The sequence below is a fragment of the Capsicum annuum genome, chromosome 4 (genome assembly GCF_002878395.1).
Source record: "Capsicum annuum cultivar UCD-10X-F1 chromosome 4, UCD10Xv1.1, whole genome shotgun sequence".
Taxonomy (NCBI): domain Eukaryota; kingdom Viridiplantae; phylum Streptophyta; class Magnoliopsida; order Solanales; family Solanaceae; genus Capsicum; species Capsicum annuum.
Window position 1 is genome coordinate 31,009,063 of NC_061114.1, and position 5,813 is coordinate 31,014,875.

The following is a 5,813-nucleotide window of genomic DNA, read 5'->3' on the forward strand; positions in this document are numbered from 1 at the left end:
CTTATATTCTATACAATCACAATCAAAAATTCGATATTATGTTCTATCACTACCATGTTTCGTGCATTAGGAGCTTAAATCTTTACCCTTAGATCACTTATTAAATCTTAGTCTTCATTCTAGAATGCCTTTTGTTTTATATTTATTATGTTTTGAAACTATGCGTTAAGTGACAATTTTTGTTTGACTTGTTTATTTTATTTAAGGGTTGTCTTGCATTTGAAAATCGAACTCAAGTGAGAATCTGCAATATGAAAAATATGCTTAATATCCAAAAGGTTTCAGTCCTCCTTCTCATTGCCCAAGACAAAACACTATGCCTTCTTCTCCTCACCTTACCCACACACCCTCTCAGCAATTTTCTTCTACACCTAAGACTCTTGAAAGTGAAAAGATAAATTTAGATGAACATTATCAAAGGCTTCATAACTTAGAGAAAAGGTTGAATGAGGAACTGCATTCTAGGGGTATCTACAACTTGAGGTATGACAAATTATGTATACATCCGAGGATTGATTTACCTCCAGGATACAAAGTTCCAAAGTTCAACATATTTGATGGGCATGGGGATCCAATCACACATATGAAGGACTATTATGGTAGACTAATTGGCATAGGGCGCAATGGCGCTCTCCTTATGAGATTTTTTGTTCAAAGTTTATCAGGAATGGCACTCACATGGTTCTCCCAACAAGATTTTGACAAATGGCATAATAGGGAAGAATTGGCTCAATATTTTGTGGGGCAATATAAGTTTAACATCAATGTTGGTCCAATAATGCGAGAATTGCTCGAGATGAAGAGAACGACCCATGAATCTTTTGAGGAATATGCAATTCGATGGAGGTTATAGGCTTCCTAAATACATTCTTCTATACCTGAGGTGGAATTGGTCCAAATTTTCTTTAGGACACTAGATGGAACATACTTTCAGAAAATGTTCTTCCTGGTTAGTTACAGCTTTGAGAGTCTAATTTTTTTTTGGAAAGAAATTAGAATCTAAACTAAAGAATTCATCCAAGGGAGAGAAAGAGGATTCATCACCCTCCATACATTAAACACAAGGCTATCAAAATAATGAAGAGACCCATACTATTTTTGGTTCTCAAAACAAAGCTTACTAGATCCAATCCTACTTTGTCCGACAAGATTCTCAAAACAAGGCTCAATCCTAATCTATCCAACAAGGTTCTCAAAATAAGGCTTGTCAGATCCAATCCTACTCTGTCCAATAAGATCCAAGACATTCACGAAAGAAGCATAAAGTGCATCACATAAATTGACGGGTAAATCTTTCTTATTTCACGTCAACATTCTTATTTTACCCGTCTTATGGCTAATAACATTTTATTATTTTCTCTACCTTTATTTGTACTCATGAACTACGTTTGACTTGAATTCTATTTGGATACATAGGCAACCCACTCTGGGTCCGGTCTTAATCTAATAAAAAAAATCTTTTCCTTCTTTTACAAAGCGTCAGGCTAATAGACCCAACTCTTGAGCATACAAAGCCAGATTACAATTGAGGTTACGATATTCAAATATAGGATAACCATTTCTCTAGGACTAATATTTTCTTTAAGTGGTACAGGAATATAAGACTCCAAAGACAAAACCTGGGGCAAATTTTTGAGGTTTCAAGAAAACCTAAAAAATTTCACAAGTAAACAAGATATTCATTCATAATGACGGGCGAAAGGCATTTTACATTCTAAACTAGGATAGAAATTTTTTATAATTCCTAAAAAAATTCATCACAATGGAGTACAAGTCCCAACGATTTATGGAGTAGAACAAATAACCAAGGAGCCAAATAGATCAATGTACAAATCTACATTTCTTTTGACTGACGATTTTTCTTTGAGTACAGGATTAACAGGTACAGATGGAAGGACTCACTCAATGGAGAGAGTCCCAACAGCCAATCCAATATCATGTTGAGAAGCCCAATAATTGATCCAACAATATATCAGATATGCTTTCTTATCTCCTCTTATCATTATTGCTATGGTTATTTTCACTACATTGTTCAATCTTCTATATATACATATATATATTTGTGCTAACCATTTTTATCTAGTTGGGCTAAAAGTGGTTGGACTAACAGGTACAAATGATAGAAATTATTCTATTAAGAGAGGCCCTATAGTTGATCCAACGTCATGTAGAGAATCCCAAAAGCTAATAGCACAATAAGAAGCCAAGAGTTGATCCCACAATTCCACAGTGCATCGAAAAGCCCAAGAGCTGATCCCACGATTCCATAGTACATTTAGATGCCCAATATCTGATCCCATGATTCCACAGTGCATCGAGAGGCCCAAGAGCTGATCCCACAATTCCACTGTGCATCAAGAAGCCCAAGAGTTGAACCCACGATTCCATAATGCATCAAGAAGCCCAAGAGCCGATCCCACAATTCCACAAGTGCATCGAGAATCTCGAGAGTTGATCCCACAATTCCACAGTGCATCGAGAATCCCAATAGCTAATCCCACTATTCCACAGTGCATCGAGAAGCGTAAGATCTGATCCCATGATTTCACAGTGCATCAAGAAGACTAAGAGTTGATCCCATGATTCCACAAATGCATCGAGAAGCCCAAGAGCTGATACCATGATTCCACAGTGCATCAAGAAGCCTAAGAGCTGATCCCACAATTCCACAGTACATCAAGAAGCCCAAAAACTGATCCCACGATAAGAAGCCAAATAGCTGATCCCAGAGTGCATTGAGAAGTCAAACCGCTAATCCCACAATACAACAAATATGTTTTCTTATTTTCACATTCACTTTTTGTTTATCAATTGTTTATATTTTACATGCCCTAACCTTTGTTAACTAGTATATTGTAAACTACACAGGTAACAGAGAAGGAGTACCAAACAAGAACACTTTTCATTACTGTTTTCAAAATATCACCCTATTTATCCATACGCTGCATAAACCCAATTTGAAACTCACCTTCCTTTTATTTTCATGCCTCTCCCCATGTTATTTCATATTTCTTGTCTCACCAACCCGCAGACCATTATTGATGCCCATATCTTTTATCATAACATTCTCTAGGAATATCATTCATTCCCAAATCTAGAACTACATGCGTCCTGATTCTTGTAAAACCAAGGATATGTACGCTACTTAAAATCAAATTCTCGGCCACACTATTTTTTAAACCCATCTCCTGTTGCTTTAATTGCAACGAATTCTCCTCGGTCAGACAAAATTGGCTACTACGTCAACTTTCATTGCTCGACAATTCTTTCATCATTTTCCAGCAATGAAGGGGCAGCTGTTGACACCCAATTTTGACCTCCCGATGCTCTCTTAGTCTTCTATTTTTTGTCAAAATTATGTAACTTTTAATACTAATTTTTTTACGCATTATTTTGGTATCAAATAATATTCCACAAACCACATTCATTTAAAAATGTTCAAATTATTTTATTACTTTTTCGTATTATTTTACAATTTATTATTTCAAATATGATATTCACATAATTTTATTAATAATTATTAAATTATTTTTTTCATAAATACGCACACTTACAATTTACAAATACATTATCTATTATTATTATTATTATTATTAATACTATTGCCAATAATTTTATATAATAATTTTATGTAACATTAATTTCACATGCGTAATTTATTTTAACCTTGACGCCTTATTATTTTATTCTCGTTATTATTACATAGTAGCCTAATTCAATTCAAGTTCCCTATTCATTTAAATTCTAACCTTTTTCTACCCAATTTTAGCCCAATCTTATCCAATTTATTACAATTCTAGTCCAAATTATGTTTTGGACCAAATTCTTAATCTTTAGATCTCAGCCATTGATCAAAATTGACCTAACGGATGAGATCAAACCATTTTCCTCTTTCCTTTTAAACCAAAAAAACCCTAATCCCCATTCTAACTAAAACAGTCACACTTTCCATTCTTCCTCTACTTTCTCTCTCTAAACCAACAAAACTGTCGACCATGCTGGAGAAACCAGCAAGACCACCACCATGGCACCGGTTTCCATGATCGGCGACTCTCTTTTCCTTGCACAAACTCTCAAATAATGCTACAGCCACTGCCACCATCATGTTGTTGAGACCCCTTCCCTTTTTCTCTCTCTCTACCTTTACTCTATCTATCGGTGGTTGTTACCCCCGGTTATCCACTAGTTGAGCAACCCGCCACCACCACTTCTTCATCCGTCCACCATCCCTGGATATCTCCTAACACCAGTGCCACCTCATTAGTCCATCACTGCCATCAGCAACCATCCAATGACTGACATCACCTCCCATTTCTCTCTCTCCAGCCATCTCCCAGATCCAAAGCCACCTCTATCATCCTCTTCTCTCATTCGTCACATCCTCACTGGAGTTGATGACTGGTGAGGTTCTTAAGGATCCTCACTATAATTTTGGCCTAGTTGATCTTTTTACCTTAAATTGCATGATTTTTATTTGTTTTGTTTGCAAATTATCCAAATTAGGTTCTTAGATCCATAATGTTGGACTCTGAATTTTAGTTCAATTTCTTTAATTATGTTTTGTTCGTTTTGTTTACATCGTTAGATAGATATACGTGAAAATCCTAAAAAAAATTTACTTAATTTTAACCTTAAATCTCCAAATTACTGGATTGTGTTTTGATCTAGTTTATATCTGCAGAATTTTGACTCAGTGTATATGATAAAAGTTGCTTGATTGTTATACTCTTCACTGAGATTATGGGACTGATTTCATGTCTAATTTCAGTAATTTAATTTGAATAATTAAGTTAATGTGATTAAGGAACATTTTTAGGACTAATTCTTTTTATTTTTGTTTGGCTTAGTGATAAATGTTGTACATTTTATATGATATTTATTTGTCTTTTAATATATCTCAAAGAATATTTTCTTTTACTGCTTATTTATGAAAATTCATTGTTCAAAGTTGTGTGAATAGATTATTACTTAACTAATTATGTTATATCTTAATTTTTTGATTGATTTTCAAATATCCGTCTTTCCCTCATTCTCTGGCTTAATGAAGTCAACCATGGGTTAAGGAGATTTTTTCCTTTGATTAAGGAGTAAAATGTTTTCCTTTCCTTTATTATTGAGTAGTCATGGCCTATATAAGCACCCTCCTCTACACATTTTTCAATCATGATTTCATCTACTACTACGACACACATTAAACGTCTAGCTATTTTATTCTACATACAAAAGTAAATCACTTCTCAAGCTTTTGGGCACTTTCGTATTTCGAAGAAGCATTCGATTTTGTCACTGCTCCAACTACTTACTTAAAGTCTTATTATTATTGATTTGTGGCCTACCTGGTAAGTCTCGATCGACATAAATTTCTTTCGAAGACTCTATGATATTATGAAATATGTTTGATTGCTATATCTGTTTTTCACCATTGCTGTATTAGAAAATATGGTTTAGTGTGTGCTCGTCTTTCTTTTTTGCTTGCTTTGCTTTCTCATTCATGTCTAACAAGTAAATAGCTAGCTTTCAGATTTGAAGAGTTGCCGAAAATTTGTGGGAGGGGGACTGAACCTTTTCTTTCTTTGTTCATTGATTTATTTTTAATTCATTGTGTTGCAATAACTTTGTACAATCGAGTTAGGACTAGTACGGGGTATTATAATATCTCCCCCTTGAAAACATTCGTGCTCAAATGAGACTGGTTAGAGTGAGAATACTGGGAAACTGAGATCTTATACTGAACATGCACAACTGGAAACATGATTACATAACTGAGTTTGAAACATGGTACATAAACTGGGTCTCATGAATTAAACTGATTC